The sequence below is a fragment of the Ornithodoros turicata genome, chromosome 1, assembly GCF_037126465.1.
Source record: "Ornithodoros turicata isolate Travis chromosome 1, ASM3712646v1, whole genome shotgun sequence".
Classification (NCBI taxonomy): domain Eukaryota; kingdom Metazoa; phylum Arthropoda; class Arachnida; order Ixodida; family Argasidae; genus Ornithodoros; species Ornithodoros turicata.
This window is the reverse complement of record NC_088201.1, coordinates 150,099,492-150,114,375: the sequence shown is the minus strand read 5'-3', so window position 1 is coordinate 150,114,375 and position 14,884 is coordinate 150,099,492.

Genomic DNA, 14,884 nt, shown 5'->3' with positions numbered 1-14,884 from the left:
TGCAACTTTTTGATGTGTGTGTGAGCGGGTAGGAAATGCTGGAGGAACTTCTTATGGTACAAGTGTACACAAACGTTGTCGTGAGTCAGAGATTCGGAATTACAACGCAAGACAAATGCTGCAGGGTTGGGTCAGATTGGCAGCGAAAATACACCACTATGCACAGTTGCCTGGGAAGTATTCCAGTAGAACGACTGTGGTGAACTTTGTGCCAGCAAGGAGTAGTGTTCTGAATAATCCAGTTGAACAATCGCCTCACTGACGGTAAGGTCAGCCTTGAGCTGTCGCAAATAAGTCGACTGCGACGAGCTGACGAAGGGATGTCTCTTTAGTGAATTTAGTTCAAGAATCAGCTTCTCGGAAAATTCCTGTATGGGAAGAAGTACTGTTTGAAGTGATGCTCTATCGCCAGGTACCCACTGCTGAAATGTGATGGTGTCCTGAAGCTCATCAGCATGGTCGAGCTTATCAGTGAGTTTGGCGCGTAGAGGTTCCAACCCCGGGCACTGGGTGCATCGTCCTAGCATGCTCGCTTCCTTGTCGATGGCACAGACCATTAGCCGCAAAAGGTCTTTGTAGCTTTCCTGGATTCCCGCAGCGTGAAGCATGATCTTGACGTTTTGATGATAAGAGCACACACAGACGGAATGCGTTCCTGGGTCTCCAGCAAGAACGCACCAGGGAGGCCTCAAGGATGCAAATGTAGAAAATCCAGCTTCTAGAGTTGGGTTGCTTGCATTCCATATGAGAAAGGCTTCCTTCAAGCCCGTAAGCATGAGCCTCTTCTGACGGTCCTTGAGAACATCCTTTTGTCCTGGCATGCAGTAGGATATGAAGTCATCTTGGTAAAACTTCTCAATCGATTCCTTGGTCACAAGAGACAACGGAGCCCTTCCTCTAGCTGAAGATGGCTCGTTCAGGACGCCCATTGTGTTTTTAATTTCTCGTGTTCGGCGAACAAGGCGTTCCGAAGCTCCAAAAAACTGCATTGTTTGTTGCCTCGACCACGACGATGGGGCCAGCGTTAGGATCATGACCTCTTTTGATTTGCTCTGTTCAGCCGAATAATTCTTTCTCAGCTCCTGAAGCAGGGATTCATAACCTTCTGCTGTTATAGGACATGTCTCTCCTGAAGTGGATGCCATCGGTATGCCCAACGAAGTTTCCAGGACTTTCCTGGCTTTGCACTCTATCCTACGGAGCTTCTCCTGTGCATACTTCTGTCTCCGGGGTAGGGCTCTTTTCCGTGTCAACGGATTTTCACCAAGAAGTTCCAGTGACTCGTTGAACGACTGCAGTGTGTTCTGGTCTGCGATCGCCCGGTCACAACCTGGGCTAGACAGTGGCTCCGTCTCACTAGAAGTATCAGACTGGTGCTTCATGCACAGCATGTAACATTTGTGGCACAATCTGTCCCCAGGAACTAGCCCAAGCCTTGCTGTGTTCTTTGCTAGAGTTGACGATATTATTTTAGTTCCGCGCACTCTCTTCCTGTGCTGTCCAAGGTCGTCAACGCAACACTTGGATGCCATCTTTAAGGTGTACCTTCGCACGAAGAGCGCATGGTGGTTCTTGCGAATGACAGTGATTGAGGAAGAGGCGCGCTTTCCTTGGGCGGAAATAAGATACTGGTCCTCTTCACTTAGTTCAGTGAACTTTGTTGGAGGGGAAGTACACTCATCGCTGCATCGATTGGGACCAAATGAACAAATTGGACTGTCACTCACATTCACTGATGTAGATGGATGCTCCATGGCCACTTTGACAACACAGTGCGCCGGACGGGGCACATGCACATAGAAATTTCGACGAGTTGAAGTCAATGTGGTTTACGTCAGCCGAGTTACTGAGGCTGACTCCATGGACGAAGACAGTGGCGACTGACATGCAGCGAAGCTTGTTTACTTTCACATATAATGACCCTACCGCAGTGTCTAACCTATAGCGACAAGCCTCCTGTGGCGGCATCAAGCGGAAACCTGGCATCCAATAATCAACTGAGTGTAGACTGATGTAGCCATGATAATTTTTACTATACCTGCATTGTCTCGGAACACCCACAGAGACATCCACCGGAGACGTCACCAGAAAAGCGCCTAATTGAATTACCCCTTCCCGGCTTTATTACAGAAAGACAATTTCCGAGTCGCGTTAAGAATTTCTACCCATACGCAACAGTTATAGCCTGTGGCGCGCCTTAAATACACGTTGTCATCCGAATTTTTTCACTTAGAACTAAGGGGGAGTGCTTCCTGATCAGTCTGGAAGTGACAAATCTCAAATAGCTTGAGCCGTTCCCTGCGGAGAAGCCATTAAACGCACGGTACTTTTTGGCCCTACCGCAGACTTTGGCGCCGCCTCGCGTGAAAGCCGCGTGAAATTCGGCTGAAATATTTTTCTGACATTCATAATTCAATGATAGTAGTATCAAGTAGTGAAAAAAAAAATTCTCAACGTCCGTGGGGGTCGGGCCTCGATTTTGGGACGGCTCTTGTGGAATGACCCATCAGTCATCATCATCAGTCAATTGTTATTTGTTGTGTCAAGCCGGTGTGCAACTTCGTTGTTTTCTCATCATGACTTCTCCTGGCTTCTGGAATATTTTTGCACCTGCTCAGGTGCATGGTAAGTATCCACGGTTTTCCTGTACAATATCTATGTCAATCTATATCTATGTCAATATCTATGTCCTGTACAACATCAATGTTCACACCAACTCACCTCTGCCTTGACGCGCACTCCACCCCTAAAGCAGTGAGTGGAGGGTATACAGAATATGGGAATACTACGGTAACAAAGTTCGGATGTAACTAAGAGCGTGTCATCAGCGTCATGACAAATGATTTTAACATCTATGGATCTGTCACACGAAACAGTGCCTGAATGCTGTTGCAACACGCGACATCATGACATACATTTTTCGCTCGAAAGCTTCCTTCCCCCTCATCGTCACCAGGAGGATATGTGCCATCTCATGCAAACTACTTTTATTGAATGACTGGCACCAAATGCCTGTGACATATGATTGTATATGTGTCACACCTGGTCATTTATTTTATTTCAACTAAGCAGTTCTTCGAAGCCACATGTTAAGAAAATTTACTGCTATACAAATATGTGGCTGGCATTAGCTTAGGCTTATCCCATTCCATGCCATCCCCAACACAACTGACCTTCATGAAACACACGAAAAACATCTCTGTGTAAGAGCTTGCTTCACCATAGGTTCATAAATCTTGTGTTTGTGTGTGCGGAATTCTTCATTTCTTTTTAACGGGAAATTCACACTACTCCTGTTTCTTTTTAGAACCCCTTTCTCCTCCCACATTTTCTATTGCACCCTTAAGGGTGCATAAAGTTCAGTAAAGTGGGCCGAAATAATTACATGCTCATCTTGTGCGCCACCGTAATGCATTTGCCCGGAACCTGTGAAACTGTTGCTTTGGGTGCTGGTATATCTTGCAAACCACCTCCCCATACATCAGGTATTAATTTCCTGAAGTTACACTGCATGTTCATCACTCGTTACTGAAGTTAGGTAGTTATTCATGCAGAGGCATATACATTATTTTACTACATATTCAGTGTTATGTCCCGTACATCTGCTCCCAAACTTTGTCCTTCATGATGCAGTACACCATGCTTACTACATTAAACTGTCCGGTCGCATAGATTTGTGCTGACACAGCTGGATGAATATGTCGACCTCTACAAAGTGACAACTGCCAAAGTGACTCAAAAAATAACTGAAATTGTGGAAGAAAGATATATGCAAATTTTACTAGAAGTAATAGAGCATATTGTAGCTAAGATGCACCTGATTTCTAGTTGCATTCCTTTCTTTGTATGAGCTTATTTGCATTGCGTACATTTGTCCATTGCGAACTTCATCTTACTGTCTGCTATAGATCGATGCAGAAAGCAAGCAGACAATGATCAGTGCTACTACAGAGATTTAATGCTAGAATGAGCACCTCTAGGTGTGCCTTGCTTTGATATTCCACTGTGTTGTTTCTCAAGAAATAGCACAATCTCTCGATACAAAGCTGTACAGTCAAACTGCATAACCACACAGTGCAGAAATGCAGCCTGCGCAATAATTTTTCAGAGCTTTATGATCTGTGTAAAGAACGAGAATTAGTCGAGGCAGGTCACAAACATGAGCAATACAAACATGTAATCCTCGAATGCCCAGTTGCTTGAATTGCCGTGTGTATCTCAGGATGTCTGCAATCCAGTAAAGCATGGAAAACTGGGAAACAGTCCGAGAACTATTCCATGACTGGAAAACTAAAAAAAAATGTCGAGCAAGCGGTGAAGAGCTGCTGAAATAAAAATTACCAAAATAAGTTTATACAATTGTTCAGTGGCAGTTATCATTCTCATGGCATCACACAGGCCTCTTATGTCATTTCAAGTCAAAGTTGAGTGATATGTGTTAGAGTGGAGTGATAACTAACTGCATCACTACGCAAATTCTTTCAGAACAAGAATCCCAAAGTAAAAACTGTGAAAGAAGGAGTGATTTCACAGAGCGTAGTGCATGATGCAGTCGTCCGTGTCATTGTTCTTCTGTCCGCGTCTTTTGGCTGTCTGCACACCATAATTCGTACGACCTACCCCGCCTTCCTTCACTTGTGTAGTGCATGATGTACTGTTGGCAGCCGTATTTTAGCATGGCATGAGCTGTGAGGAGTTTTTAGCCATTGGTGGTGGTGATGGTTTGGCATGTAATGGTGCCATGATAATGCTAGTGAAATTACAAGTTATCAAAAAAAGGAACGTAGTTACAGTAACGAGTTACATGTAACGAGTTACCTCGAACTCTGGTCTCAAGAAACTACAAATTCTGAATGGCTCAGATGTAGTGTAATGACATTAAGGGGTGGCGGTTTATTTTGACAATGGGAAACGCATCATATCAGATGACGAACATGCTCAGTAACTGTAATGACAAGTGACTACATTAGGTATGTTCCTATTTCGTGAAATTTCATCAGAGCAAGAGACAGTCACAACGTAACGATGAATCTTTGTGGGCTGAACAGAACAATCAATTCCACAATCACAGCAGCGCAACGCACTGACAGGGGGTCACGGCACTTCCACGCTCACAAGCGAGGACGCCCTGGGTAACATGACGAAAACAGCGCTAAACAAATACACACACATAGGACAAGGACGTAAACAAGGCAGCACCCTGAATACGTTTTCCGTATGAGTTGCGCTCCAAAGAAACACAGCCAGCACAGAGATGCTGTAACGCGTTGCAGGTTTGCGACACGTTGAAAGTACCACGTCGATTTCTTAAAGCGATAACACCGTAAAAGTTGTGCGTGTGGGAGTCCCATGAGCCATGCAGCATAAGGCCACCCTTGCATCAACTTTCTTTCTGTTTACATGGCCTACAGTGATCAAACACTTGCAAACACGTTGCAAGGCAATCTTGATCGTTGCAGTTCACCACACAGATCGCACAACAGTCGATAAATAAGCGATGATCGATGCGGATGAAATTATTACACGCAACCACAATCGACGACCAAACACTGACAATAGCATAACTATCACCTCCGTGAGGATACCTGCTGCTGTCTTTCAAATAACATGGCAAATGCTCTCTAGGTACATCTTTTTAGCGACCATAACAACCATATCTCGCGGAGCTTGTCATTAACAGATACAGAGGTAGATCTAACCACCGATGACCGACACCCTGATCCACAACCACCTGCAACAGCGCCAGCGCCGTAACAAACTCTCTTCCGTAACAAACTCATAAAAAAACAGGAACCTTCTTCCTTCGCAGTCCTGTCGTCTGCTACTTTCTCCCTCCCCTCAACCGTCGCGTGACAATGTGAATAATGCGCATGCGTTGTGGTCAACCCTTTGGATGGCGCTTCATAGCCGCAGAGATCACGTGATCGATTTCAACCCGACATCACTAAGCCAATGGTTTAGAGGGACTGAAAAGTGAAAAATAACCCCCATATTTTTGCCCACTATCGTGCACAACATCATTGTTTGATAACACACAGAAAGCATTGCTTCACAATTCGGCATATTTTTTTACGTATAAATATTTGAAGATTGCCGGAACCTGGACGGTGCTGCCAACGAATGGCGAAAAAGAGCAACTTGGGTTTCGGGTCCAGGGCTCCCAGAGATTGGTCAACCCTTACCGCGTGAGAGTTAATTTTGTAGAGAACAAAGTCAACGCACACTATCTTACAGCTAAACGCCATTTGGAAAATGACGCTCACTTCCATAGTTTCTACATTAATAAAGCGTCAATAAGGCATTCACCTACTCCGCTGCTCCTGCCGCTACGTGCTACGATCCGCCACGCCATCTGCTAGGCCGTCTGTGTTATCGCGTTTATTGTGGTTTATCGTCTACGTCGTGGGTGGTCACCTTGGTCGCGCGAAGCAGAAAATGGAAGTGAATGATATGTCTGTGGCTGCTGTGTCATGTATTCGAGAGACCGCCTGGCGTAGTTGTGGTGTTCGGGGATGCAAAAATCATCTTCCTTCATCCTCGACGACGGGCGTTTCCTACCACAAGATTCCACAGGAGAGTGCGCGAAAACGAATGTGGTTCCAAGCACTCTGCTATTAGATTCAGCAATCGTGTCGTGTGTGCTGAGCTCATTTTGCTGCCGATGACCACGCGAAGGCGAATTGCGAAGACGTCCGAAGCAAACTGCCGTTCAGTAACCAGTGATTTTGGTTCATCGAGGTGACAAGTTCAACACAACCTCTTAGGTATGTACCGGTGTCACATGTATAAATTATAATATAGCAATTCCATTTAACTTATGTTATCCTACTTGTCCCGTACCGAGCATTGTAAACATCAACAAATTTGATTTTAGGGGCCTTCCAGTGTTGAAGTGGCGTCAGACTGCTTCGTGTGTGTGTGTCCCAGGCACTCAAGTTGACATGACAGAAATAGCTGAAAGCAGGTATGCAAAGTCCACAGATGGTATCACAACATCTGTTACGTTTTGCAGACTTCGTGACATTTTTGGAGTCTTTGGACAGGTGAAGAGGTGAAGAACATTAGTATGATATCAACAGCAGGAGAAGAAACCGATGAGAACTACTAGCTTCTTTGAAGGGTAGAGGACTACTTCCTGTTGAGGTACAGTTATGACAAGGGAACGTTAATTAATTTTCTAGTGATGCATCCTCTACTCTTGAATGCCAACTGAAACAGCGAAAGTTCATTGTATTTGAAGCCCCCGTACTAGAATTGTTCAAAGTGTGTCACAGCTGCAGTGAGCCATACAAGGCTACATCATATTGGTCCTAATTTTGCAGAGTTCCCCTATCTCGGACACAACGGTCATTTCTCTTTATCGCTCTCCCAATCCTACCTTCTCCTGGATTAAGGTGGTCCTGCGTTGCATGGGCACTGCCCTTTTCTACTTATGCTTTCAGTTTCTTGTTCTGTTGAATAAATATTCAATTGAGAGTTTGCAGCCATCACGCTGTCGACTGTGTTCGCCCCTCATCTATATTGATCTGCTATAAGGGTATAGCACATCAACATGCCGACAACTTAACAACAAACAAACAACCTTGTCTAGTCCTACTTTTGGATAGAAACTACACGATGTGGTAGCATCCACATATATAAAATTTTAGTCGACGGAGATTTTCTGTTTTTGTACAACCTTCATTGTACATTTCTTTTGTCTTGCTTAGCACGCGTGAAGAAAAGTTCTCATCTTCATGAAAATGACAGGTCATTGTTGGATCTATCTGCAGCATTATTGTCCCTGTAATTTTCTCATCAACAGAGAATACAAAAGTGCACACATGGTGAAATATAACTTGCTTGTTAAATTGAAAAGGGAACGACAAAACTGTTTATACTTATCTTGTTTATTTTGTTGCAGGTTTTACAACTCTATCAAGTACGTCAAAACATCAGAGGGCAGGAAGTCCTACTCTGTTTCCTAAATCCTTGGACAATAAAAAAGAAAGATACAGTTTGAGTTGTGACAGAATGTTGCTTCTCCTCTTACATTATATTTCTGTAAAACGTTTCGATGCATTCGTCATGTACACTGAAGCCAGTTTCAATTTGCAGGGCTGTCAAAAGTACTTTACAAAAGTACATCTCAATTACAGTAACATAGAACTTATGCAATAAATTATTTAGCCATTTTGGAGTACTATTGCCCACACCAATGCTGCGTGGTTAACTTTGAACCCAGAACCGAAGGGTTGATAATACTTGAAGTCAGCCCTGAAGTCCTTCTTTACAAATGTTAGTTGGTGACGTGATATTGAACCAGTTACAAGTACTCCTTTTAGTAAAACAGAGTTAATCAGGTGTTAAATCCCAATCTTGGTTCAAATATTAATTGGCATTTGGAAACGTGGTCATAAGAAGTATATTAAAAGGCTATGAACACAGTTTAGTTGAATGACACTGATGAAAATTATGTTATTTACTTCTCATATATACAAGACACCAGTATAATCTACAAATACAGATTACTTAACCCTCAGGATCACTTAGCCACCAGGTTACATAACCCTCCAGGAACGAACTAAAAATTATAACATGCTGTGACAGCAAAGAAAAAGCAATGAGAAAAACTTGCAGCAAGCAAGAAATGAAAATTAGCTGACATCATCATTTCTACAAGTCTGCGCACTGATGGGAAAGCTTCCCTAGTGGCATGTACGACGCAGATCGAGATCCAGTGGAGTACTTTCTATTGTATTTTCTCGGAGCACCCCATATCCTTCTCGTGAATCACGGCTGACAGGTGATATAGCGGACGGCACGATGAGCTACCGAAGACGAATGTGACTCCGGTTAATCTCTGGACGAGGAATCTTCTACTGCGAAGCACACACCAGTGGCACACACTTTCCAGCACGCTAACGCACGAACAGAAGTTCTCTGAGCGACAGTTCTCGAATGCGGAATTCCAGCGCACTCATGTTCAAGAGGCTTGACATTATCGACGTAGAAGGTGGTCACAAATGCTCACTGCCATTTTCGTTTTCGCCGGATTAGCGACCAGAAGCGCGCGTATTGCATGCGTCCTCGACAGATGGTGCGGGGTCAAGCAATTGTTGACAGACTGCTCGGTTTCCTACCAGGTTCCTGGACATGCAATTATGAAAAATTCGATTACAGAAAAACTACAGCGATTTCAGCGCAGTTCTTTGGTATTTGTACCTTTGAAGGTTCAAGCTTTTCGCTGAACATAAAGTTTCGATAGGTTTATATTCACTTTTCGGTCTCTTTAAGTCGGCTGGTGAATACGGGTATTAGTGTACATGTCAATTTGGAAGTCCACAAGACCTTCACAGTTTTAAATGTGTACTAAAAATGTAAAGACATGTACTAAAAATCGCTCACGAGACACCACCGACGCGTTCCAGGCTAAAAATCTCCCTTTCGCGTCGTATAGCAGCTCGTATGAATTGTGGACCACACTTGTGTCTGGGAAACACCGTTTTAAGATTTCTAAAACTCCTCACAACCACCGTGCAAAATATTTCAGAAGAAATCGTATCGCGCGATTTGTAATCGATTTTTTTCTATGGTCCCGAGCAAAGGCCGCAGCGAGCTCTCGCGTGACGTGCATAAGAGCAAAGCCGTACGTGACTTGCGCATGAAAGATGAAAGCCACTGAAAAGGTTAGCTAGCTGTAGGCTTTGTATGTATTTGTCCCTTCTATGTTGTTCCAGCCTCAGAACATCTGTTCTTTCATGTGACTTGAGCATGCCTGTTTTCGTGGTAGTTGGCTGTTGCGTGCTAGCATTTGCCCATTATGATGATTTTGAGTAGCAATCACATGTTATGCAGAGTTAAATGCAGAGTAGCGTCAATGTAAACACAGGTATCACGACGGGTCCTACGGTTCAGTATACTCACAGAAACAAACACCTCTGCATTCCCAGCAACGGCGAAGTCCTACGTCCCACTGTGTCCATTGGGGACGTCATGCTCACGTGACGGATAACGTACATAGAGGAGCCTTGGGGCAATGAGTATGCGAGGGAGAAAAACGAAAACGGGTGTCTTCAGAGGAGTAGTTTTTATTCGGTGTCTCGAAGACCACGCCATTTTGTGAGCTGAAACTTTCCACACAGCTTGTAAGCCTCCGTGGCAGTTGGACAACATCAACTTCCGGTTTTCCCGGACTGTCCCTTTAAAGGCTCCCAATGTCGTGCCTCTTTTTGCGTGTGCAGGGGGGATATGTAGAGGTAAAATACGCGGAAAGGTTGCCAGGTTGGTGAGGGCTACCAGGACCTGCTGATCCGCATTCGTTTGCTGAGGCTGTAGGCAAGGCCGGTGACGGGGGGCAGCCGGGGATGGGGCTCGCAGAACCAAGGCCTGTCGTAATCATACAAAGAAGCACTGAACTGTGTTATCACGACGGTATAGTGAGGAGGGGTCCCGGGCATGACCCATCCCCCAGGGCCTGTAATTTCGCACGCCGTCCCTGGTTGCAGGCAGTGCGCATTGAAATAAGTGGTCATTGGGACACCGGAGTAGTCACAGTCAAAGAGTGACAGTCAACGTCGAGCCCAGCCTGTGTCTGTCAGAAATCGTTGCAGGGCGTCTGCCGCAAAGCGCTAGGGTGGTGGATTGTTCCATAGCCCTAGAGGAACTTTAAGATACTTTCGTATGAGGGTACTATTTCGTATTTCGAATTAACGTTGAAATTGTTCTACTCTGCCTGGCTACTTCTGTCTCCTAGCTACTGCACTGATCCCACGGGTGATTCGCTGATTTTCTGCCAATAAATTCCCCCCTCTACGGGTGATGAAGTTAGCAGACAAGCTCGACCACAGCCGTGTATGGGCTCGATTTTTTGCAGCCCTCTCTCCCCCTCTTCCCCACCCCCTCCCGTGTATGGGATGTCAGGAAAACCAGTTCCATCATGGAGCTCGGAAATGCGACGTGTAATAATTGTAGAAGAAACATTACCTTTTTTTTAAAGAAAGCAAGTGGTTCCGGTAGCACTGCATGAGCATACGCAAAAAAAAAAGGCATGCTTTCACACAAAGCGAAGTATCTGCAGCAGAAGTGCGCAACATAATTAGCTTGTGAGCCATTCTTGTGCTCTCCAGTTTTTTTTTAATATAAACGGTGAGCATAAAGTACACATGAGAGACCGAAGGAAATCATCGTAACGCTCGTGTCAGAGCGTCACACATTCAAGTCACGTCTTCGCAATTACGCAGAAGTTTGAAAGAAATTGAGCTGCAGGTGGGCAACCAGGGAGGCCACATAGCTCCAGTTAATTGAAGAAGGAGGAGGTAGCTGAAAGAAGACAAAACATACACACATTTGCTGCGTGTTACACGAGCACATCAACAGTTTTCGATGTACTAGTAGCATCTGAACGTGGTCATTGAAATAATAGTGCAGCTGCAATGCAGATGAAATTACAAACGTCATGGATGCCTCTAAAATTAACCGCCCACAACCAGCAAACTTTCCTCCTACAGTCCGAGCGAGCTTCCGAGCTTCGAGAGATCAGAAGAAACAAGCCGAACCCCTCTATGACCCCGTGCCTCTCCCGCCTCTCCTCTCTGGTTTACGCTTTCCTCGTCTCTCTCGACCAGCGCAGCGCTATGTGACTTCTGCACCATGTGACCCTCTCCTTTTGAATTTGCAAGTCTGTGCACGCGGTTTTCGCGCTGAGAGCCACCTCGTTCGCGTTGGAAATGTTTCTGAGCAATTCCATCATGGTACAGGTGTTGACTGAAGCGCTTGCTTCTAGCTATTAACACGGAATTAAAAAAAAAAACCCTCTAGCTTTTTCTTTTTTTGCAATCTGTGCAACATTGTACTGCATGTACGTGAATGCGGTCAGGCCAGTCGCCGCCGGTTTAATCTGTTTCATCTGTCGGTCGTGGAACGTCGAAGTTCGCGGTTGTCTTGGATGCTAGTTCCGTATCTGTAGCTATTCCCGGGTTCGTTCACAGGATTTCAGCCATTTTTCAGGTAAGTAGACGATGTATCGGATATGCTTTTGTGAATGACAGGCATTCCCGTTCTTTGTTCTGCTTTTACTTGCAGGCATTGTGAGCGCTGATACGAAGATCGCAAGATTCAATGCGGTGTGACTGTTACTAACCGCTCTCTGTGCAAACGGTATGTTACATATTTCCATGACTCCTTCGCACTGACATGCAGTTCTAGCAATGTATTTTGAAATGGTCTTTCTTGCAGGTTACGTCCGCCTGAAGAGGCAGGCAATGGATGGTTTACAGGATTTCAGCCATTATTTCAGGTAAGTAGACGATGTATTGGATATGCTTCTGTGAATGACAGTCCCCCCCCCCCCCATTCCCGTTCTTTTTTCTGCTTTTACCTCTTCTTGCAGGCATCGCGAGCGCTGATACGGAGATCGCAATGTGCAATGTGGTGTGACTTTTACTAACCGCTCTCTGTGCAAACCGTATGTTACATATTTTCATGACTCCTTCGCACTATGCAGTTCTAGCAATGTGTTTCGAAATGGTCTTTCTTGCAGGTTAAGTTCGTACGTAGCGGCATGGCAATGGATGGAGTCGTCGCGAGCTGGTAATGAAACTTGTTCTCACCGACGTTGGATCAAAAAGGCAAACTGGACAGGAAATCACGAGTCCCCAAGTCTACGAAAAGACAGAAGGACACAATCGCCGAGGAGATAACTGCTTGAAGTAAAATGTAAAAGTAAAACGTCGTTATTCGTTGCGGATACGTGCCCCATGAGTTTAATCTTTGTTGATTACGGCGTGTGTGTTGATGATCAACAGTAAGCTTTCAAAGACATGTAAGTGCTGAATCAAGATTGCGTTGTGATTGGTTACTGTTTCGTGTGGTTTCTTGTAAGCGATCCCCATCTCGATGATGATTGCCCATGCTTCTGAAAGCCATGTAAATCACAGTTGTGTGATTTGAGGCTGTTTTGACACTGCTACTAATTTGAGGACAGAGCCAGAGGCGCAGTGCAAACGAATGAATTTGGACCTTGTTGTGCCAACGTCACAGCGCATTTAGGTAGCAAATTGCAGACTTGTGTTACCATCAGGGTCATTTTACGCCGAATGATCCAAAGGTCCTACGCCCCCAGTTCCTTATAAAGTAAACAAATCGTGCGTCTTCGCAATTGCGGTTGACGGAACAACGACAGGGCCTCACAGCTCCACCCTATAGTGGCTACTTATAACGTAGAGGGATTGCAATACAGTGGCAGTACTATTTCGAATGCCCAAGACTAATGTGTCCCTCCCTTTCACCGGTCGCATGCGGGCACTCTCCCGAATTTTGAGTTCTTCAGGTTGGAAGGTATGCGAACATGACGTTCGGATCATATGGCGAATGAATGACCCAGAAGGATTGCCTGGTGTCGTTTTTTCATAGAGTTAATCTAGATTAGTCACATTTGTCAGCTGAACGTAACAATGTTCAACTGACAAATATTGAACTGTGGTGTTATGATTGGTGTTACTATCTAGCCATTCCTTTCTGAATGTGACTTAGAAAGCATTATGCATGCAGGCATTCTACCAAAGGGTAGTATACATTCGACAGCATTTTTGGCCGCTCAGTATCTATTGGAATTTGTTCGTAAATTATTGTAACTTGATATTTCGCGTTTGAGGAGTTACAGAGTCAGCCTGATCAGGGAACATAAGTATCTGCAGTTTAATATTTCAATATTATTCCTAGAAGTTCAACAATATGTGCTGTGATATTATGGACATTACTATCTGGTCATTGTCTCGCCGTTGTTAAGCGCTTGTGCCATTATTGGCTTATCGCAATGCTGCGCGATCGTAAAGTGCATACGCTGGTCACTTTTGTAGTGTTTTAATAGCTTTACTTAAAATAAAGTTTTGTGAAAATGTGCTTCATATGTGAGTTACTGCATGTCACTCTCACACGCACACATTCCTGAAACAGTACACACGTACAGAGAAACTTTTAGGTGTGGTCTAAGTAAAGGCTAATGAAGGTATAATCCTAGACATTATGGCTAATTAAGACCAAGGAGCCGCCTCAGTATGGTATATAAAAGGTCTAAAGTTGGGCTAGCGGTAGACGTTCGATGTCTAAGTTGAGACGTCTAGGTGGCGTAACCTTAGCTATTCTAGAGGAAAGCTACAGGAACTCCCCTAGACATTAAGGCTTTTGAGAGACATCTACTAGACCTGCCAGTCATCCAAATTTAGACGTCGATTAGACATTTATTATCCCACCTTTTGCCACATGGGGTCTTGTGATCGCAACGCATAGCGCGTAGCTTACGCGAACTACTCATTTTAAATTTCATGCTCGATGACAAAGCACTAGTTGGTGCACTCGAGGGACGCAGTGCTGTGTTTTGGTCTGCGGAGACGCTAAGTTATCTTGTACCTCGTCGTACCAGGTTGAACAGCGAAGACCAGGATGGCCTCGGTCGATGGACATGGATTTGCAATCAGACCATCGTGTGTGCTCGAAATACATTACGTTGGACACTTAACAGGATTTCCCGCCTGGCTCACAACGCCGACGCTTGAAAAACTCAGCGTGGCGCAAGTACGAAGCAAAAGCATCGACAGGAATCGCCTATGTTAGTGAGGTTCGTTGAGTTATTTATATATGAGTATGACATCCACAGCATGAGGTTGTTATTGCAAACTAGGGTATGACCTTGATGTCTTAACGCCATTGTAACACCCTAGGAAAGTATAATGGTGTCTAAGTCAACTGTGCTGCGCAAAACTCGTTTTCATGCTTGCATGCGAAAAGAATCAGAAGACGTGCATATTCCACAGGATACAAGGCTACTGTTCCCACTGGTCCTTGCAACTGCTGAATTTCCTGGAATTCGAAAATGCCATTTTCAAGATATAGAAACCACTAGTGT